The sequence below is a fragment of the Pituophis catenifer genome, unplaced genomic scaffold (assembly GCF_029215685.1).
Source record: "Pituophis catenifer annectens isolate HBS135680 unplaced genomic scaffold, rPitCat1.0.hap2 SCAF_2, whole genome shotgun sequence".
Taxonomy (NCBI): Eukaryota; Metazoa; Chordata; class Lepidosauria; order Squamata; family Colubridae; genus Pituophis; species Pituophis catenifer.
Window position 1 is genome coordinate 237,419,616 of NW_027256882.1, and position 24,000 is coordinate 237,443,615.

The 24,000-nt window shown below is 39.3% G+C and overlaps 1 long non-coding RNA gene across 1 annotated transcript in view; it reads right to left on the bottom strand.

The window, feature by feature from the left end:
- LOC139311267 (uncharacterized) overlaps nt 1-18,976 on the bottom strand; it is an 84,631-nt gene extending 65,655 nt beyond the window's left edge. Inside the window, exon 1 of the long non-coding RNA XR_011599927.1 lies at nt 18,778-18,976. This is a non-coding gene — a long non-coding RNA (uncharacterized lncRNA). The remainder of the gene's footprint in view (nt 1-18,777) is intronic.
- Between the last annotated feature and the right edge of the window lie 5,024 nt (nt 18,977-24,000).

The following is a 24,000-nucleotide window of genomic DNA, read 5'->3' on the forward strand; positions in this document are numbered from 1 at the left end:
CTATAAATTTGTAGAGTTTATGGTTTAGAACAATGCTTCTCAGTCTTAACAATTAAGACATGTGGACTTCAACTCCCAGAATTCTCCAGTCAGTACTGTTGAGAAATACTGAGAAATATTGAGAAAATAGATTGGACAACAATTTGACTGGGAAGGCTTCTGCCTTGAGGAAGGGGTTGGACTAGAAGACTTTTGAGGTCTCTTCCAGCCCTATGATTCAGAAGAACTTTCGTTTTTACAACATAGAGCAAATAAATTCTGAAAAGGTGTTACAATATTTAAGATGCCAAATATTTCAACTGTCTTAATCACCTTAGTCTTTGTGATATTTACAAACACTTTGAACAGAAGTTCTGGGTATTTCTTGTAATTCCTGAAGGGCCATAAATCACTCTTTTTGCAGAGACAAAGAGAGCTGTGAGAGAACCTGAACACCAAAAAGATTCATTCCAATTATTACAGTAATAATTCTAACCATTACTGTATGTCAATAACCCACATCGCCAGATGGGAAGTGTCCCTGTCTTTGTGGCACAACTGTGTCCCAATCCAAAGGTTCTGTGGAAGTGATTTCAAAACACATTATCTGCCTTGAAAATAAATGTGCACAAACTTTAGCATGCTTGAACATAATCTAGCAAATTGCTGAAGCTATTCATACCCATATTCTTTGACAGAAAGAAATACAATCTTTCCAACAGAGGACAACGAAACCCATTAACTCCTGTCCTCACCTGTCATTTTCAGCCCCACAGGAAGTGGCAGAGTAACAGCTATCAGAAAACCTTCCCCGAAATAACTGTGTTGCTATCAATCCAAGAGGATATTTGATTGCTCACATCTACACGAGGTGTTCTTCCATAGCCCACTTACTTTTAAAGCTTTTTAAAAATAGTCTGACATGGTACCAAAGCATTAAATATACTTACCAAAATAACACTAAAGCTCTGTAACTGTATTCTTATTTCAAACTGTATAGGCTTCCTACCAGTATGACTTGAAATATCAGCCAATAGTTTAAAAAGAAATTGGAAAAGGCCTAGAAGATGATTGCATGCTTCATTACTTCAAACATCAAAATGGACTTTCTTTGTGAAAAGCACTCCCATGTAGCTAAAACATAAATTCTACGTGCAGATTCAGTACATGAAAAATGGGTAATCTCTGGACACCTGCTGTCATTCCTGAATTGCTGCATTATGGAACGAAATGGATAAGGCCTCTCCCTATTTCAATTTTACACTGCAGTTAAAAAAAATTCAATGGGATGATTTAAGGAAAATATCTTCTGAATTTCTAGCTGGGATTCTAAAGGTTCAACCTGACGAAGTGTTTTGTAGGATTGACAGAGTTTATCGAATCAACTCTTGGATTGCTAAGCAAAGGCAATTGCCTAGAGATGTGGTGATTTATTTTACAGATAAAGAAATTAGGAATAATATCGTGCAAAATTCCTTCAATTCTAATTTGCAATTGCATGGAAGAAAGATTTGGATTTACAAGGAACTCCCACCTAAGATATTGATGGAAAGGAAGAAATTTGGTTTTCTGGTGAATGAGTTAAAAAAGAGAAATATCTCATTCAGGTGGGACGCCCCAGTTGGTATTATATTTAGATATCAAGGAGAAAGATATCAGCTAAATACTGTTGAAAGAGCGGAAGAATTTTATCAAAATAGGTTGAAAATGAATTTAACATCTTCAGGTATAATACAGGATAAGCAGAAGGAGCCGGAAATAAAGGTAAAATATCGAAATATAGAGACTGTACCAGATGAATTGCCTTTGGATTCATTGGATACCCCAGCTGGACTATCTACAAATCTGAGAGAAGTGGCATCTAACCTTAATGTGATGACTTATCAAGGCAAGGATAAGCATGGAAACCAATTAGGGGAAATACAAGGGATAAAAAAGAAATATGAGATACAAAAACAAAACCAACAAGACCAATCTACAAAGCAGAACAAAATCCGACCAGATGATACACAATTTGTAGAAAAGAAACCAGGATGGAAACCAAACCCACAAAAAGTAAAGAAAAAAAGAAATAGGTGGCATAAAAATAGAAATTTCTAAATCAGGCAACAGTGAAGCCAGTGACTTTAAAATATGAATGATTATGTATAAACACAGAAGAGGCGACGTATTGGTTAATATCATCCTGAAGATTGTGGCAGATCTCTGCATGGCCGTAATTTGGGGACGTGAAATGAGCCTTAAACTGATGGATTTGAATTATCCATTTTGGAATTTTTTTTTTTTGGTGTTGATAAATATATTATATTATCTTGAATTACAAGGCAAGAGAATTATGCTGGGGCATGCAGAAGATCGGGTTGTTACCCACTACGATGATGGGAATTAATAATCCTGATGAAACCCACAATTATTACTATATGGAATATAATTATAATGTCACTCGGGTGGTTGTTTTTACTTTTATATATATAAGAAGATATTTACTACTGATGGGGGCAGATATGATTGAAGATCCTGAATAAACTGTTGCACCAGCAAGCTATGTTACCTGATTATGGATGTTGGTTCTACCAATCCAGTGGAAAGACCTTAAAGAAGATACTATATGGATTATAAATTTAAAGTCATTGTTTTTTCTTTTTTTTTATTTAGATATAATGGAAAATATAGACATATATTTTTAAGTAGTGTGGGCAGTGAATCAAAGATATTAAGAAATGTTGTGTATGGTAATTTTGCATGATAGTGGGTGAATAAGCTAGTTAGTAGATTGATTAGTCTAAGAAAAGGGATTTTTAAGTGATATATTTAGGGGAGTGGAGGAAATGGATAGAGTGGAATAAATGTTAAACTAGATTTTATGGGGAAGGCTGCTTTGAAATGTTATAGTAATATATATAGAAGATTAAATGTTAAAGTAGGACTTATTGTATAGTTCTAAAGTGGAGAAGTTATTTTATAATGTCATAGTATGTCTTTTTTTTTTCCTTTTTTTTCCTTTCTTTTCTCTTTTCTGAAATGTATGGATAAAGGGGGATGTTATAATATTAATAATATTTTTAGTAAGTAAAGGTCAATATCTAGAGGAGGGAGTAAGTAATCTGTTATGAATTAGGTTTTTTTGATATGAAGAAGTCACAGGGGGGGATGGGTGGAGTGGGGAGGGGGGGGTTAGGGAGGGGGAGGGAGAGGGGGGGAAAAAAGGGGGAAAAATTGTATTTGAAAACTTTTTCAATAAAAAAAAAAATCAATGGAAAAGTTATTCAGTATGAGTTTTTTTCAGAAAAAAAATTCAATAATTCCTTTCTCCAAAAAAAACAAAGAAACCACTACACATGTTCATTCATTGACAATAAGGAATGGATAAGTAAAGGTAAAAGTTCCCCTTGCACATATGTACTATTCATTCCCGGCTCTAGGGGGTGGTACTCATCTCCGTTTCAAAGCCAAAGAGCCAGCACTGTCCGAAGACGTCTCCGTGGTCATGTGGCTGGCATGACTAAACACCAAAGGTGCACGGAACATTGTTATCTTCCCACCAAAGGTGATCCTTATTTTTCTACTTGCATTTTTTACGTGCTTTCTAACTGCTTGGTTGGCAGAAGCTGGGACAAGTAACAGGAGCTCACCCCGTTACGCGGCACTAGGGATTCGAACTGCCAACCTTTCTATCGACAAGCTCGGTGCCTTAGCCACTGAGCCACCGCGTCCCTGAGTAGGAATGGATATGAACTGCTAATTCTGCATTGGACAAATTTTGCAATTTAAAACTTAAAACGAATATTTTCAGGTGCTTGAGTTAAACCTATGTGTGAGAAATTAATGTCAAAATATTTTCCAATGTAAACTGAAATTCAAACTGTTCTAGATAATTCCTTATCCAGAACAATTTTTGAAGTTTTCAGTTCTTTTTACCCCTATGTTTTCTATGAAAGGTTTGGGGATGTGTCAGCTTCTCTTAGAAAGGTTTATATGCAAATAAAAATAAATAAATTCCTTGTAACCCCCCCCCCCCCCGCCACTCTATGTAGCAGATTTGCCTTGATGAAGCACTGTTTGATCCTGCCTGTAAGTCCTCAGAAACAACAGAAAGAAGAAATATGAACACAGATGGAAGCCATGTGCAATGGCCAGCTTTCCCCTCAAATTGCCATTCCTAGTTGAAATCAATCCCAGAGACTCCCTCTGCTCTCCACTCAATGAATCTGTACATGTGACACATTTACATGTGTTTGTGTGTGGTAATGTGTATGCATCTGTATTTATATACATATGCATACACCTCTGCCAGAAGACAGGGCAAGGACGAAAAATTATACTAACTGAATAATTGTTTTAATAACTACTAATTAAAATTAATTGCTTGGAAAATAAGGTACCACATTTACAAGATGAATGGGCCCCCACCTGCATATATCAAGCATTCTATCATGCAAATCACTCACATCCAAAAGCACACTCCATGTACATTCTCCTCCCTGCAGCAAGAACACTAAATAGAAAAATAAAAAACAAAAACAGTAAAGGAGAGAGAAATAGGATGTCAGCCTCTGAGACAGGTAAGAGTCATTAGGCGATTTAAAAAGAACTTTAATGGATGATAATAATAATAAGCTGAAGGAACAGTGGACCACCTAGTTAGTTGCTGCAAGAAGATTGCACAGGCTGACTACAGATAACGGCATGACAAAGTAGCAACAACAATGCATTGGAACATCTGCAAGAAATACCATCTGCCTGCAAGAAAGACATGGGAGGACCACAAAATAGATAAAGTTATAGCAAAAGAAGAAGTAAAAGTGCTCAGGATTTTAGAATTCAAATAGAAAATAGAAGTATAAAAATAATAGAATAAATAAACATAAATAAAAGCCAAAGATAGTGCCAATAATGATAGGTGTCTTGGGTGCAATCCCAAGCATCTGGAGCACTGTGAAGAACACCCTTGGCATTGACAAAATCACCTTCAGTCAATTGCAAAAGGTAACTTTACTTGTAACAGCTTACAACCTCCAATATAATCCTGCAACCTTAAACACTCGAAGAGCTATTTGGATCCTTTTTCAACAGAAAACACTGGGAGCCACAAAACCTGGGTGGGCATGGCCAACTCAACGTCACTCCCACCCAGTCACATGACACACACACCCCAGCCACACCTACCCAGGTTTTGTGGCTCCCAGTGTTTTCTGTGGGAAATGGGTCTCTCCCTCTCTCATTTCTGTTTTTCTTTTTTTCCTCTCCCTTTCTTTCTTTCCTTTCTCTCCCCTTCTCTCTCATTTGTTTCCCTCTCTTTTCTCTCTCATTCTCTCCCTCCATCATTTCTTTTTTTCCCTTTTCTCTCTCTCCCTCTCATTTGTTTTTTTTCCTCTCCCTCCCTCTCCCTTTCTTTTTTCTCTCTTCCCTTCTGTCTCTCATTTATTTCCCCCTTTTCCCTCTCTCATTCTCTCCCTCCAGTTCTCTCTCATTTCTCTCTCCCTCTCCCCCTTCTCTCTCTCTCATTTGTTTCTCTTTCCTCTCTCTCATTCTCTCCCTCCATCATTTTCTCATTTCTTTCTTTTTTTCTCCCATCTCTCTCTTGTGTGTACACGCACATGCACAAGCAGGATACCCTCCTGGGTTAGGATCACGGCAGCGGCAGCAACTCCTCCACCCATTGCGTGCTCAGGTGTGTAGCTGGCCGCGCTGCACAGGAGAGCCAGAGCTCTTCCCTCCCTGCATCCAGCGGCAGCTGCTCCTCCCCCTTCCCCTCCTTCCTGAGCCGACACGAAGGGGACCACGGCTGGCACAGAGCTGCCCGCAAAGGACACGGAATCGCAAAAAGCAGCCGGTTGTGTCCATTGCTGAGAAAATGCTAGGGGCACTTCAGCCGTGCGGCTCTGTGGACAGGCTCACACCTTCTCAGGGCAGAGAACAGATCGTGCAACTGGGTTGTCAGGGAGCCGCAGGAGAGGGATCAAAGAGCCACATGTGGCTCTGGAGCTGCAGGTTGCCGACACTCATAATAGACCTTTATTTGACAATATAATCAAACAATATCTGCCTATGACAAGTCCTTGGGAAGGACTCAATAGGTGGATACAAATGTAAAATCCAGTCTAATCATCCGTCTGACTGGTGACTAACCATAACAATAATAATTCTTTAAAATTGTCAAAATCCTTCTCTTCTTCAAATTAAGCATAATCCAATGAAAGGGGAATTGTTTTTATTTTCTTTCTGAAGCTTTTTACTTTGTCAGGATTCAAATATCTTCATTGCTACATAAAAGGGACCTGGACCTGTAAGGAGAAAAAGGCAACAAATACTTTTTAGTTGTTATACAAAAGGGTTAAAATCAGCACCTTCAAAAGAAAGAAAATCCTTGTAGCTTCTACAGTACTGTATCTGATCATTCCTTTGTTCCCAACAGCTTGCTCTAATCTTATCATAGAATGACCTCTCCTAAATCCCAATAATTGACATCAATGAGATATGGATTTGGAAATGGCAGACACCACACCCATGAAGCCAGATTAGCTGCAGGTGAACAGCACTAGAGGAAAAGGGAAAGAGGATGAAAAAAGCAGATGAAAAGGTCCTTATTATATATTAAGATGCTATCACTGCCTTAATATTGTTATTATATAACTGTCTGATAAATAAAATTTCAAGCACCACTACTAGAAGCTGGAATGGGACAATTTGTCACAGCCAACTCACCATGGCCAACACACCTATGGCCAACTGGCTGCAGGCAACTCAGCGCGGGACAATTTAACAATGCAATTTACCGTAATTATTTAAAATAAACAAATGTTTTAATTTTTGTCATTCATATTTCATTCTGTCCCTCCTTTTGCATCTTTTTGCATAAATATTAAATATTCCTAAAAATTCAGTTAGTCAGAACTAGTTCAGGATATATTGCAGACACCTAGCTATGAAAGGGTACAAGCAGAAATCAGTCCGAGATCTTTCAATTCCTAGCATACTCATGTGCATTATTCCAGTACAGATAGTCCTTGCTTAGTGACCACTCAAATGACCATTCAAAGTTATGATATTGCTGAAAAAGGAGACTTAAAACTGGCCTCAAAAATGCAGGTGTCAGTTTCCCAGTGATCATGTGATTATGATTTGGGCACTTGGCCACCAGAGTGCATTTATGGCAGTACAGTGGTCCAGTCACATGATTGCCATTTGCATCCTTCACACCCAGCTTCTGACAAGCAATGTCGGGGGGAAGGGGCAAGCTGGCAGGTACTCCCAAATTAGTTATTTGCTTCACGACGCCAGTCAAACTGACGCCTGTCAAACAAACCAACAGTCAAACTGTAAGTCAAGTGCAGTTGTGTGATATTTCACTTTACAACTAAATTGTTTATTGACAAAGTTGCCAGTCCCAATTGCAGTTACTAAGTGAGGACTACCCATAACTCATTTAAGCTCATATAACTCACCAGACACAATAAAATACTCCCAGAATTTAATCAGGAAATAAAGCTCCAATAGCTTTTCAAAATATATTTATCATCTATGTGGCCTATGCAATTAGTAAAATTGAAACACTCATTTATTCCACACCCAAGGAAAATAATTTCTAAATTATATACAAGATTACATAACATTAGTGTATCTCTCCTGTATGTACTTTAGAAACATAGTTTATATGTTATTTATTATTATTGGATAAAACCAGCAAAATTGTTTAAAAAGAGTAAGAACATTTCAACTTTACATTTTCCTCAAACCAAATTTGGATTCGATTTTGCCCACTTTTCTCCATTGAACTAGATGCACTTAACTGTAGAAAGCATACATACCATCAGATAATGTCCTAGAATTTTTATTTCTCAAACTAGGCTCCCTAAAATTAGTTCCACAAAAGAGGGGGAAAACCCTCTTCTTTTAGCCTCTTGTAGAGAGGGCAGTTTTTTTCCCTTTAGCCTCTTAGAACAATTGCTATGGACACCACTGAAAAGCAGTGTTGAGGCAAGAGGAGATGATGAGTATGTTTGAGATTTTTTTACTCTTTAGTTCCTGGCACAAGTGTTAAAGTCTTCACGAGGCAATTGGGGGGGGGGACCCACACTCCACTCAGCCATCCACTTTCACATGGACACTGCTCCAGGGATGCCCATAGATTTTTTTCTAAGGTACAACAGAAAGGGTTGACAGCTGACATTCAAAATCTCCAAAATCTATTGATCGGATTAAGGCTACATGTTTTTTTATGAAAATGTTCTGGGGCCTCAAAGGCTTGAAAAGCCTGTCTTAGAAAATAGCTTAGTGCCAGTTTCATTAAACCAGTAAACATATTGCAAAATGCAGAAACGATACCTATTTCTTTAGAACAAAATACATGCTTATGCTAATCATTCTTACTCTGTATCAGCCTTCAACAAAATCACAATAGCACTTAGACTTATATACTGCTTCACAGTGCTTTACAGCCCTCTCAAGCGGTTTACAGAGTCAGCATATTGCTCCCAACAATCTGGGTCCTCATTTTACCGACCTCGGAAGGATGCAAGCCTGAGCAACCTTGAGCTGGTGAGACTCGAACTGCTGGCAGTCAGCAGAATTGGCCTGCAATACTGCATTCTAACCACTGCACCACCACAGCTCTTGATACTCAATGCTTTTGAGTATACATCCAAGCATATTTACCCACAAATAAATTCATCTATGTTCCAGGATAATTTCTTAGAAATACGTTTCGTGCTGTAACCAGGCAAAATTAAGGATCTCTGTTATTAACAAGTCATATATTAACAGGTCTGCAAAACTGAGCTGGTTCACTAAATAACAGTAAGATAAACTCTAGGTGTGATGTGCAAACACCATATTTACACATTGCCAATTATTTGTTTATTTTATAGTATAAACTCTGGACAATAAGAAAGAGCAAGAAGATAAAACTCTGACAATTTTCCAACTAAAAGTATAAATACTGAGGGGGAAGGAGGGGACAATATAAATACTGAGGGGAGGGAGGAGCAGGACAATCTGTGCTATTACACATGTGGTTGAAACCAGTTGATTGGTAACTGCAGGCATATCAAATAACATTTTCTGTTACTACACAATGAATCCTTGCCTCACAAAATGGATAGACATCTGGGCTCAGAACATAAGCAGGATGAGGCCCATTTAGGATTCTGATAGACCACCAGAATTTAGGCTAAACGGAGAAGTCAAAAAACCTCTTACAAGGCAGCCAAACAAACCATTACATATTGTTACCTCCAGAAAATTGCATGAATGTGTGCATGAAATCACTAGAAGCTCTCAGTGTGAGGGAGATTTTCACTTTTCAATTGAATAATTTTCAAAGTTTGTATATTAGATGTTTGTTCATAAAAGTGCTAAGCTGTGCAGCCTAAAAATGCATGCTTCAATGACTACCACTATGAACAGGAACTGAGGTAATTAGATCAACTTTTGCGAGGAAGCTGGACTTCTTCTGACCTTGTGAAATCAGGAAGTAGACAGGTTTTGATATTCAAAAGCCACCTGTGAATTAGATCTGTATCTGATCTTGTTTTGCTGGTTAAAGGGGTGCAATTGGAATAGAGAAGTGATAAATGGCTCGTAGACAGAGGGGGTTGTGCTTCTTGCCTTGAAGGAGGAAGTGGTATAACTCCTTCTGAAGATCAAACTCTAGTTTTCTTTGTTTTGGAGAAGATAGCAGAAGTGCAAATGGAAAGAACCCTGGATGAAAGAACTTATATAGATTAGCTTTTTAAATATAGTTTCAGATTCTGGTATACAGATGATCTCTGCCAAGACCTGGATACTGGGAGAAAACGCCTCTTGGATCTCTCAAGATTATCTATCATGGCATTCTTCTAGATTACCTGAGAACAGTGTTGGAGGCACCGTCATTCAGTGGTTTCACTCCTAGTGGTGGAATATAAGGAAGATGGCCTTGATGGAAATATGCAAGAATTGCTACTTAGGTAAAAGGGGCTGAAACACTTTTTTTAAAAGTCCAGAAAAATGACAACATTCAAACGTTGCTTAAGCAATAATTTGCACAAACAGGAGACACGTGCTCCCACCTCTCACAGAAATGGAGCTGCACATACTCGCCCATCACTTTCACATCCTGGTTCAAAACAGGCTGTAGCCCAGTAGTGGGCCATGGCCCAGGTGCTCGGGACCCCTGCACCAGAGTGTAAGAAAGGGACAAAGATATTGCACAATCAGGTTTTCAAGATTCTGTTATTGTAGCCAAGATCAATAAAATAATTTTATCTTTTCTGATCTTGTCTACCTACTGGGACTGACACCCACTGACTGGTTGGTTTCAGGTAATGATAATGAGAAGAAAGCTATGGAATTCTTGGCCTCTCCTGTATGGGATACCACAAGCCTCAATTTCCTTCCCGTTCTTTAATGTCTACATGAAACTGCTTGGGGAGTTTATTCACTTGAAGTATGATCAGTATACAGGAAGTCCTCATGTAGTGATTGCCTTTTTTAGTGACCATTCAGTTACCACAATAATGAAAGTTTGTGGCCAATACTCATATTTACAACATTCACAGGTCTTTAAAACAAAGGAAAGCTAAAGTAAGAACTTAAGCATAGTTAGTTTAACTTTGTGATTACTTTGCTGAATAACTGAGTTGTTGGTTGTAACCTGTAATTGTAGTCTCTAAATGAGGACTACCTGAATATTACCAGTTATATATTTCTACCCTAAGCCAGAAAGAAAATTCAGTGAGCAATTTTACACGATGCCTGGAGGTAGTTAATGACTAGATGAGAAGAACTGACTGCAATTGAATTTAGTAAGACAGATCGATTTAGATGACAGAATAGAAGGGGAACTCATCAAATTTGCAGATGCCATAGCAATAGCCAACACTCCACAAGATAGGCTTAAGATCCAGAAGGATCTTGACATAATTGAACCCTGGGTCCTATTTAACAAAATGAAATTCAATAGTGAGAAAAGTAAGGTTTTACACTTAGGCAAGAAAAATCAAATGTACAGGTATAGAATAAGTGGAGCCTGGCTCAACTGAAGTAACTGTGAGAGGTATCTTGGGAGTCCTAATAGACTACCACTTAAATATGAGCCAGCAGTATGCTGCAGCCACCAAAAAAGCCAATGCAATACTACACTGCATTAACATATGGACAGAATCAAGATCACATGAAGTGTTAGTATCACTTTATAAGGCCTTAATAAGACTGCACTTGGAATACTGCATCCAGTTTCAATCACATTATAAAAAAAGATATTGAGACTCTGGAAAGAATGCAGAGAAGAGCAACAAAGATGATTAAGGGTCTGGAAGCTAAAACATAGGAAGAATGGTTGCAGGAATTAGGTAGTAAAAAGGACTGGGGGTGACAGGATAGCAATGTTCCAATATTTGAGTGACTACCACAAAGAAGAGGGGATCAACCTATTTTCAAAACCACCAGAAGGCAGACAAGAAGCAATGGACAGAAACTAATCAAGAAGAGAAGCAACATGGAACTAAAGAGAATTTCCTGACAGTAAGAACAATTAACCAGCAAATAAGCTTGCCTTCAGAAGTTGTGGGTGCTCCATCACTGGAGGCTTTTAAGAAGAGACTGAACAACCATTTGTCTGAAATGGTATAGAGCCGTGATGGCGAACCTATGGCATGTGTGCCAGAGGTGGCACGCGAGCCGTCGCCCCAGTTCAGCTCTGCCGTGCATGTGCTAGCCAGCTGGTCTTCAAGTCTCTGTCGCGCATGCACGGAGGGCTGCATGTGTGCAGGGGGCTGCGTGCGCATGCACAGATGTGTGTGCAGGGGGCTGCGTGCACATGCATGGGGGCACATGTGGGGGCTGCAGGTGCGTACAGGAGGCATGCACGCATGTGCAGGGTGATGCGGGGGCATGCATGCACAGGGGGCATACACAGGGGCATTTGTGGGTTCGTGCGCATAATCATGCACACACGCACATTTGGGCACTCGGTCCGGAAAAGATTAGTCATCACTGGTATATTCTCCTGCTTGAGCAGGGGGTTGGACTGGAAGATCTCCAATGTCTTTCTCTGATCAAGATCTCCAACTCTGTTAGTCTGTTAAAACTGAGGTTTAGCAGAGGCTTCTATACCATCAGTAGACAGCACTCTTCTTGAAGAAATAGGTTCGTGATTTATCTTGAATTCATAGCTTCCATTTGATCAGCATGTGGAGATTTTGGTCAGGAGAACATATGCATAGTATTGGTTGATGTACTAATTACAATCCTTTCTGAAATGGGAACCTTTGGGGACAACCACTCATGCCCTCACCAGCTTGAGAGTGATTTACTGCAATTTATTCTCCTTGCAGCTACCTTTAAAGGACTACTTGGACATTTCAATTGATGCAGAATGCAGCAACCCACATGGTGATAGACAACAACTGTTTCAATGTTGTAACATCTAAACTGTGGAAGTTGTATGGTTGCCAGTATGCTTCCAAGAAGATTTCAAAGCACTGATTTTGACCTCTAAAGTCTTACAGGTAGTCCTTGACTTACCACCATTTGGTCAGTGACTGTTTGAAGTTGTGACAGTGTTGAACAAATAGTAGTTACAACTGGTCCTCAGGGTTATGAGGATCCCTGCAGTCACATGATTGTGATCTGGGAGCTTACCAAACAGTTTGCATTTATGATAGTTACAGGAGCCTGTGACTTTCCCTACCATCTTCCCAGATAATTAATGAGAAAACCAGCAGGAAATGTTGCAAGTCACTAGGGTAAGTCCCAACACCTGTTCACTCTCTCCCAGCCTTTCTACACTCAAACTTCAACAGCAAAATCTACCCTTCAGTGCAGCCTCACCTCCCTCACACCCACCTGGGACTACCCACTTACCTGCCTTGCCTGCCAGCTTGTCTGTGAGCCATTTGGGACCTGCAACTTCCTGCAAGCTTCCCCACTGACTTGATGTGGGAAGCCATCAGGAAACTTCCTTGTGTAATGACTATGGGATTCAGTTAACAATGGCAACCAGGACTGCAAGGATTGCTGTCACTAAATTATCAGTCACACTTTACGAGTCATTGCTTAGCAGTGGTTTAAATGTTAAATGAATTGCTGGATTTAATGACATCTCTTACTTTTAATTTATTAGCTAAGAAATATTATTTTTGCGTGAACCTTCTGCAGTCAATGGGAATAAAGTTGCATATAAAAATCTTTCCATTTTTATGGAAAATGGAACTTTTAAAATCTGAGTATTTTACTAAGTTAAAAGGTATTACTGAGATGTAACAGGTAAATTGTGCAAAATGCCTATATTTAACTAAGATACACAATGAAGACAGAGATTAAATATAACATTTCAGAAATGGGACCATACTTAAAAAGGGAATGTTGTACTTTATACATGTTCTTCTCAGCAAAATTAGATAACATGATTTAATGTTTTATTATTTACCTATGAATACAGTACTATAGCCTCTCTCTTAAACTGCTGTGTCAAAGTACTTCTCAAAAGCACAGAGAACTGATAAAGTGGAATACAATGTTCTGGGAAAACAATGACAGAAATTTTGGTACACTATTGCAACATCTTTTGTTTTTCACAGTGTTATCAGGGCATGAGACATTCTTTCTGATTAAATAATGGATGAATGGTCCATTTTAGAATACAACTAATTGTTATTTCTTGATCAGAAAGGAACTTTCACTTGGTAAATGTCATGGAATATAGTATAATGTTTGTGTTTCCTTTTACTATGGAAAGTTATTCTTATCTAGAAAAATATCTGAAGGCACTCATATGGGTCACCTCTGTAGTATCGAAATTAATTGTATGCTAGCCATTGTCACATGATTAAGCTCCCACACTCAATGATTGGAAAAACAAGGTAGCAGCAGACAAAAAGTTTAGAGCAGAGGCAAAATTTCAATCAGAGGAAAATTTCCTTCTTAGTAAGAGCACAGCTTTACTCCAACATACTTATTCTGCACTATTTCTGTATTATGCCATTTTTACTCTGTTCTACTCAAAAGCCTATGGATGTCTCACATCACATTATTAAAGCTAAAAACAATAAGTAAAAACATAATAATAAAACTGATGGGAGATGAAAGGTGATGAAAATGTAAATAAAATATTCCCACATGACCAATTTAGGATATCTTAACTAAAATTCAAGATAATAATTTAAGAGATAATAGACTTTGTCTTTGTAAGAGCAACTCATGACAAATTTTGTTCCACTAAAATTCAGTATTATTAGATGTCATTTCTAATTATGTGTTGGATTGTTTAGCTTGTTCGGGGGGGGGGGGGGGAGCTCTCCCCCCCAAAAAAAAACTGATACAAAAAGGTATCAGACCAAACTGGGAAACTGAGGTATGAAAACAATGAGAAAGCTGCATTGTAGAACTGCATGTACCCATTTATAATTTCCTCAGTGGCCTGAAACTGAATTACATAACCAGAAAGATCTACACAGATCCTCTATCAGGCTGAGTTGCCTTATAGAACAACAGGAGTCAAAACAGTACGGAAGTCTTTCCCAACTAGGTGCCCTTAGGACATTTTAAGACTGTATGTCTAGCATGCACCGTGTAGCTAAAGACTGGTGGAGGGATCTGAAGTACTGAATTGAACTAGATCCTCCAGTAAATATCATGAGTAAGCAAACTGCTAAGAGCAAATTATTTCATTGAACATCCTGGAAGTCACCTGCCTTCCAGGTTTGGAGATCCCAAGCCATTTTATGCTTTAATCTAGGAAATAATTTCTGGTATGTTTTCTGTAGTTAAAGAAAAGAACTGAAGCCAAGACAATAAAACTTAATTTGTTTTCTTGAAAGCTCAAGAAAGCATCTTTGAAAAAAAGAATGTTCTGCAAAAATTACTTTCTACCAGATGGAGAAGGTAGATATTACAGAGTAATATATACTGAAGACTCTAGGGTGGGGAAGGCTACTTCATACATTTATCAATTTGATCTAGTGGTTAAGGCACCAGGCTAAAAACCAGGAGACTGTGAGTTCAAATCCCATTTTAGGCATGAAAGCCAACTCAGTGACTTTGGTCCAGACAATCTCTGTCAGCCTCACAAGGTGTTGTGGGGAAAATAGGAGGAAGGATTATTATAGCTATGTTTGCTGCCTTGAGTTATTTATAAAAATAATAAAGGCGGGATTAAAAAACATAAATCTACATTTGTCTGCAACCAATAGACTGAAGTCTGCTAGCCTTGACTATAAACTGGTTCATTGTTCCATAAGCAGCAAGGGACATCACTGAGAGAGAAAAACATCTCATTCAAAAATGAATGCATGCAGTTAGTAGTAGGGATTGCACAAAGCTCTTCCTATCTGTTTTGCCAGCTCCAAGTGCTAAAATAAAACTTTCACAGTCTAGTAATTTCTGTGTTCCTATTTTAATACCATTGTCTAGCAAGTTAGACCCCTTCCTCAGTGATGTGACAGGGGGAACTACAAAATGTTTGTTTAGACTTTCTTTTTAATAAAAGAGATATATCAGAAACATTTTTTTTCATACAAGTACAGATTCCTTGTCTTTTTTTAGTCTCTTATTACTATAAAGTCTAGTGGACTTGAATTTATGCAAACATGTGCATGTAACCCCCTACTCAATATCTCAAAGATTTCCCAAACATCCATGCAACATGCAATTGTTTATCAAATCTTTGAAGGAGAGAAAAGAGAGAAAGCAAAAAAGGCAAAACCTGGAGACCATTATGGGACTAATTAGGATAAGACATTACTGTTACATTTGGAAAAGTTGAAGGCCCCTAGGCTATAATTTATTATTACACTGAAACATACAGGGGGGGTTAGGCTTAAGGCCATTCAAAGCAAGGAATCCCTTTTATATCTTATTCCCTTTTATTCAACCTTAAATATCATGTTTGCTCCATTTGTATCCACTTTCAGTTTGTTTCACTAACTGCATGCCTGATTTATCCGTCATGTAATAATTTTTTGCACCATCATAATCTCTCATAGCATACCATCTAATGCAGGGGTCTCCACCTTGGCAACGTTAAGCCTGGCTGAGGTATTAATTCCCCAAAGGAATCCTGGGAGTTGAAGTCTGCCAGGCTTAACGTTGCCAAGGTTAGAGACCCCTGATCTAATGGATAGGCAGTGATGGTATCTGGGGTAAAACTAAGACATGAAAATAGTAATCTTTGCTTTACAACTACCAGTTTCTCCTCGTTTGGCAGCTACCCCATTTAGCAACTGTTCAAAAATATGATGGTAATTTTTGAAGAAACTCATTTTCTGACCAATGCACACACTTAAGACCAAATTTTGTGCATAATGCTAAAAAGATCTCTTCCACAAGGCCACAAGATTATTTGCACTATAGCACCACCCACGTGACAAAGCCTTTTAATCCTGATCAATATTCACTCCTTGTGGTATAAAAGTAATACATAGTACTTCTTGCTGAGATGCAAAACCTCCATATGGGAGTTACACAGCATCGTCAGATCACACCCACATAAGGGACAGCTATAAGCAAAGCTTTTATATCCACTTTGGAGTCCATCAGAACCCAACGTGGTACAATGTCTAAGGTGCTACTTAGAATCAGGGAGGTTGGAGCTCAGGGACAACCACAGCCATAGAAGCTCACCCGGAGATGGGATACAAGCCTAATGTATAAAAATCAGTGAATAAAGTACATTTAGAACAATGTCATTGTTCCAAGCCTTAATGTCAAGATCACTGCCGAGTTTGGTTCAAAATCCAACCACACCCCAAATGATCACATTTTTAAAATAGCCAAATTAAACTTAACTTGAATGAATGCAAAGAAAAAAAATAACATACGGTAGAATGCAGTTTAGCATGAGGATTAATAAAGTTCTTTCAGGCTATGAGGAGTGGGTAAAAACAGGCTCATGTATTAGAGTTGTTTTGGGTTTTTTTGCCAATAAAGCAAGAGCTCACTGAAGGATAGCCGCATATGAACAACAGGTGCAGCTCAGCCCCACTCCACATCCCCTCCTCTGTTTGAAATAGCAAATTCCAAAACATTCTATTCATGACCTGAAGAAACACAGGCTGAGAAGGCGCTCTTTGCTTTATCCATCCCAGCTTCCTGAGGATATTATTACAACTCCAAATAATACCTACTCCCACTGGACAAAATGTGCCAAGGACCCAGGTCAGGGAAGGTTCTCCTTTTTACTCTCTTTAGTAAAGCAGCATTTTAAAAGAATAGCTAGGCACTCTTTTAAAAACAAATCTAGCCACAGACTAGTCAAAATATATAATTATTACTACCATTAAGAAAACCAATAAATCTAGTGAAGTTTGAGGCTACCACTCTCAGCACAGCAGTGGGAATTGGGTTCTCCAGAAATTGCTGAACTTCACCTTTCAGCATCCTTCACACTGGTCATGCCAGCCACAGCTGCTGGGGCTTCTAGTTCAGAAAACATCTGGAGGACCAGATGTTCTCCACCCTTGTTTAGAAGCAGCATTTCGCTCTTGAGCCCATAAATGGAAAGGTAACAAATAACAGCATAACAAATTTAATGTAACAGTATTGTATAACTCAAATTTAAATGTAAAGCTAACATAACAGGATCTCACATTGTTTTCTCCTGTATATCTCCTCCCCCCCCCCCAATATTATCTCCATCTTTACAAAGGGCCCTTTCCTTTCAGCCTTCGCCTTATGAAAGTGTCACTGGGGCAGCAGAAAAGGTCTTTGAAATGATCAGGAACAGTGTAAGGTTGAGCGGCCTCAGTAAATCATGACAGAGCAACAGTGGAAATCCACCTCTTCCATAGAACCTTAGACACAAAGGGGATTGCACGATTCAGACTATTAAAAGGAGAGGGGGGTTGGAGATTATAGGAGGCAGGTGAACGTATGAACACCGATTGCTAAGAAAGAAAGCCAAAGGTCACGTCATCAGACATTTCTGGGCAAAATCAAAGAGAGGGGGCGTCAACCATCACTTGGAAAAAGAGTGAAATAAACTGAATACAAAATGCAGACCCCATAGCAATTAAAGACCCTCCCGGAGTGGGAACCCCCCCTCCCCCCAACGCAGCACAGCACTCTTGTTTTTTTTTTTCTTCCTCCAAATCTAATCCATTAAGCAGTGGAAACGTTTTGGTATTCATTGTAAGGCGATCCCCTCATGCGGAAGGTAAGGGATGTGTTTCAAATATCATGGGTCTACTCTCCATAGTAGAAAACTAGGGCGGCCAGCCACTGCAACTCCACATTTCCTTTATACTCGCCCGCCACTGCCAAACGACCGCCACTCCCTGCAAACTAGATCGGGGGAGAGAGAAAAAAAACCCCACAAACCCACTACTATTTTCCAAAGACCATTTTTTCCCGATCATGTAAAACCGGCCACCTTCTGCGTCCTCGGGTCCGATTTCTCCCTCTTTTTCTAAACCAAGGATCTACTGTTTATTCCACGCCTGGCGGGGGATACATTTCCAATGCAGACACCCCGCCTCTCCCGTAGCTACAACCGACCGCACACCGATTACTCTCCACCAGCTCGCTTCAAATGCCTACGTCGCCCGGGTTTTTCTCAGAAATACCGTCTCTCTACCCCCGCCCCCCTCCATCCACGATCCCTGAGCTCCAGCGTTGTGCAAATACGAACCTGGGCAAAAGCCCCGCCGCTCTCACAAGATCCTCCAGCGGCTGAAGAGGCTTGCAAAACCGGAGAGCTACCGCTGCTCCTCGCCGCCTCTTTTCTCCTCCTTCCTTTCCCGCCCCCGCGCTCCGCTGCAGCAGGCTTGAAAGAAGGAGACTGCGGTCAGCGGCACGCATGGGATACGTCGGAGAGGAGCTTACCTGCTACGCTGCCTTCCAACTTCGTTAGTCGCGGCTTTTGTGAAGAACGCGCCCCTCGCCGCCGCCGGTTACAGGAACCGTTCAGCCGGGCCTGGCCGCCCGCACGTCAATTGATGGGAAATAAAAAGGAGCCCGGCCGCACCGAGAAAGAGGAGGAGTTGGTGCCAGGGTGTAACAAGTTTGGGTTGCCCCGCAGATATGGCGGCGGTGGCGGCGGCGGCTCCAGCGAAGGAGGAGGAGGAGGCCGAGCGAGCCAATGCAACAGCGGGCGGCCCACAGAAGCTTTTCTGCCCTCCAGCGATCCGCTTGGGGAGAGAGAAGCCCGGGGAGAGAGGGGGGGGTATGCCTTGAGTAGCGGTGAGAGGCGGAGATTTAAAAAGCAGAGGCTGGGGCGAGGAGAATCACAGGGGGAAATAAGACTGGATTTATTTAGGCTGGGATTTTTCCCCCCTCCTTTCCCATTCCGTTCATTCAATTCTGATCAGGATCATAATCATAGTAATAAATAATGACGTTGATTATTATTATTATTAATAATAATAATAATAATAATAATAATAATAATAATAATAATAATAATAATAATAATAATACAACCCTAACCCAGCATGGTCATCTCGTTTGCTGTGTATAGTGTCAATAATAATTTTTTAAAAAACCAACCGATCTTCGAGATCATATGAGCGAAAGTCGCTGGGGGTGGGGAGATCCACAGACATACGCATCCATCTATCTTTGGCTCCCTTCCCCCCCCCACCCACTCCCCCAAAAAAGAAAAGATTGCAACAGCCCTTTGCTTATAAGACACCAAGGCTTCGATTCACGTGCTATTGTTACTGTCTCTCTGGTGGTTTTTCTGGGAACTGTGTGCAGACAGGCGAAGGTATTGCACAACGTAGGTGTGTTGCAAACAAGGATTAAGGATCACTCCGGAATGGTCCGTTCCTCATAGGGGCGGGGGAAGATCATTTCCTATTTTCTTGCTATTAGTACACAGAGCTTAAAAGTTCGTAAAAAAAAAAAAAGGCGCCCTTATTTTTTTTAGGAGTGTTTGTATGCCAAGGCAAGCAACCATAATCGTCAGTTGTTGCTGCTGTTGTATATTTACACTTTGTCCTAGGAGGTGCTCATTTTGAATCACCGTTTGCCCATAACGCGGCCATCTTCTTCCCACCCCCAAAGTTCAATGACTAAAAGGCCTCCATTTCCCAGAATCCTGAGAAAAGAAATATTAAGAAAGAACCACTTGCTCCTTAAACTGCCAGCTTCTTGACAAGCTAGACTCAACTGGTCGTCTGTTAAGACTTTCCTCGCACAATCTTTATTACAGTAGTCCTGTTAGTTGCTAGTTACACACCTGTCCCACTGAGATGTGGGAGAATCTTGGCTTATCCTTGCTAATAATGTAAACCAGAATACAGGTACTTCTCAGTTTACAAAAATTTGAAAGTTACAGCAGCACTGAAAAAAGTAACTTAATGAGCGTTTTTCACACTTAACAACCATTGCAGCATCCCTGTGGTCATGTGATCAAAATTCGGATGCTTGGTAACTGATTCATATTTATAAAGGTCCTGGGGTGAAGTGATCATCTTTTGCGACCTTCTGACAAGTAAAGTCAATGGGGAAACCAGATTCACTTAACAACTGTGTTACTAACTTAACAACTGCAGTGATTTGCTTAACTGTGGCAAGAAAACTCATAAAATGGGACAAAACTCACTTAACAAATGTCTCATTTAGCAATAGAAATGTTGGGCTCAATTGTGGTAAATTGAAGACCACCTGTAATAAACCTGTTGGTTCAGGATGTCTGTTCCCTCAGAAGTCTTCAAGCCTTTGCCCTATAGCTGGTAAAATTGAGAAAATAAAAACTAATCTTTAGTCACTTTCTTCTGACTAGCAATTTTTGTAAAAATATACAGTTGCCGTATTAGTTGCAAAGCCGCCTTAAAAAGACCTACATGGGCAAGTAAAGTTTATTTTATGATAAAAAACATACTTTTACACAAAAGGTAACATCCAAATCTGATCTTCCAGAATACACTGTTGTTTTACTAACGGAATGTGATGCAACCTTATATTTTTTTCAAATGTTTGTTAAGCAGACTTTTCTGTTTCTTAATCACCTTTTTCTGGAGAATACTTTAAAAGTATGAGAGTTTGCTTTTGAAGCTGATGCAAAGTTCTGCTGAGTCTGGCACAGTAGTTGTGCCATGTTAAAGTTGCCAATTATCCTTTCCCCCCAGTCACATTTCTGTGCATTTAAAATCTGCATTTTGGCCAGAAAATGCAATTGCTACATCTTCACATCATTGCTGTGAATTAGTAAGCTAAATGGTAGAGCACATGTTTTGCATTTCCTATTGTGATCGCCTTACCTTATGAAATATTTTTGTGTTAAAGCCAGAAGAGCCGATGACAGTATTTTTGCCTTCCAAATGTCACCAAACGCCAAATAGACTCATCCATTAGGAATAGCAGTGGAGGAAATAGGATATTACAGTTCAGCAAATTCTGGAGGACCAGAGGTTCTCCAATAATGGAACAGTAGTCTGATTTGGTAGAAAAATCATCTGCCCGATATCTAGGTTGATAAACAGAGAACACTCCTATTGCCAAAACTGCAGAAAAAGTCAAATTTATCCAAGTGTGTGTTTCTCCTTGGCAACAATATAGAAGTGTTTCATCATTGTCACTTTTTTTCAAGTCTACTCTATGTTACTCTTTATTCAAGTACTAACTAAATCCATTTGTTTGATTTTTTTCTTAAAATCACAGCATCTCAATATGCAACTCTTAAACGAAATAGAGCAGGGGGAACGTAACAATCTATGGTGTGTATGGTTATCACAGTATTCAACATAATTTAGTTGTTAAATACAGTATATACTGCTGGCATTTTAAATATTAAGAGTAGGACTCTGAGTAGGACATTTGTATATTGTGTTTTCCTTTCAAAATAGTAAAGATTGTGTTTATTTTATTCCTCCATTTTATTCCTAAACTCTCTCTTTGAGCAAGATTAGGACAAGAAGATGAGTTGCCCAATTATCTAATGAGCATGATGGTTAAGTAGGGCTTGACCCAGACATAGATCATATTCATAAGGCACACCATGCTATTTTGTGGTTTTGCTTACTGTATCATCCCAACATAGAAGCATGGTCATTTTGAGGTTAGGTGGAAGTTCTAACCACAGTGTCACTTTGCATTGCTGCAAAGTGGAGCTATTCTCTGCTGTTCTACTTTTGTTTCTTATGCCTTCTGATTCTACTTTTGTTTCTTATTCCTTCTTATTTTAAAAATGGGGTGGAAAAATATTTAGCCTTCAGGGTCTTTATGCCCCAATTTATCTGATTGGATCACCAAAGGCTTTTTTTTTTTTTTGGCCATTTGCAAACAAAAATAAAATAGAACATGCCGGAGACCAATCAACCCTGATAAGTACAAGCAAATTATGAATTTTGCTTTATTTCACTGGGCAATGCTTTTATTGTAGTATCATTGAGTCATATTTAGTATCTCTTGTCAATTTGTTCATGGGTTCTCTCATACTACTAATTCTGGCTTTCGGTCTCTTTTTCACTTCCCTTTTTTCTCAGACATGGGGGAAATTGCCTGTTTGTTAAGTCTACTTTTTCCTGCCTTCACAAAATAGTTAAATCATGATACCATCCTGCTGCTTTGTTGTAAATTTTCCATGTTGGTTACTGAATGATTATTTGACTTACATCACTGACCATTTACTAACTTCCACAGAATAAAGTTGCCTAATCCTCAGAGGTGATTAAACCATAGAAATAAGTGTAAGCATGATCAAGATATTATATTTTCCTTTTCTCTCCTTTCTACTTGGTCACTGATAGGCAGATGTGTTTTCAGAGGCAGGAGTAGACAAGGAGAGGCAAATGACCATTACATATAGTCCTTGGCTTCCAAAACCACATTTGAGACCAGAATTTGTGTTGCTAAGCAGTGCAATTGTTTGGTGAATTATGGCCAATTTACAAGATTTTTTTGTTACAGTTGTGAAGGAAATCACACAATCATTAAGCGAATCTGCTTCTCCCACTGACTTTGCTTGTCGGAAGCTGGTTAGGAAGGTGGGAAATTGAGATCACATGACCTTGGATACTGTAACCATCGTAAATTACATGCTAGTTGCCAAATGCCAGAATCAGGTTCATGCGACCATGGGGACAATGCACCAGTCATAAAAGTGAGGATTGGTTGTAGGTCAGTCTTAACTGAAGAGTCATACTTCTCTTGATATTTAAAAGGCCAATAAAAGTTAGTACTGTATTTAACAATGTAATTTTTTTCAACACTTGTAACTTCAAATGTTCATTAAACAAATGCTCATAGCCCTCTTGTATGTATTTCATCATAATGGTGCAGTATTGTTTTCATTGTTTTGATGACAATTTTTGATCTTACAAGTGCCTCTGCTTATAGAAAGCTTGGCTTACACTTCAGGGCAATACTTTATATTACGCTGATTATTTGGGCAGAGACTAATAGCAATTTATTTTTTAAGTACCTGATACGGAAACTTCATGGCAATACACTTTGTATTACACTGATCATTAGAATTTAGAATCTGATGCACACTTGAGGCTAAACTCGTATCTGTCCAGTGTGTCCAGGTGAAAAATTGGAGGACCAATGTAGCTCCACTTCCATTAAGTTTATTCCCACAAATTCAAACAAGCAGATCAATCTAGTAAAGTGAATTTCCAATTAAAGTAGAAGCAAATTATATATGTCCCCCCCCCCCCTTTCCTCTCTGCCTGAAGGCCACAATTCACCACAGGAAGAGAAAATATTCTAATTAGGTAACCACTAGGTTGATTAAAAAAAAAAGAAGAAGATGATAGCCTTACTACTGGATCAAACCAATACCCAGCTTCCCAGAGTGGCCAGTTAGATACCTCTATGAAAGTCACAAACTGGCATGAAAACAAAGTTCTTAGCTTTTCTTCAGCAAATGATATTTTTTTTCAAATTAGGAGGTTTCATGTATCATAAATATCCCTTAATAGAGCTGTCTTCCAAAGCTATACTAATCCTCTCTTAAAGGTATCTAAATGAGTTGCAATCACTGTGTCTTTTGGCTGAAGCACTGTCCAAATAATGGCTTTCTTTTATCTATCCTGAATCTGCCAATCAATTTTATTGACCCTTTCAAGAGGATTCCTAATGCTACCAATCAAAGGACAT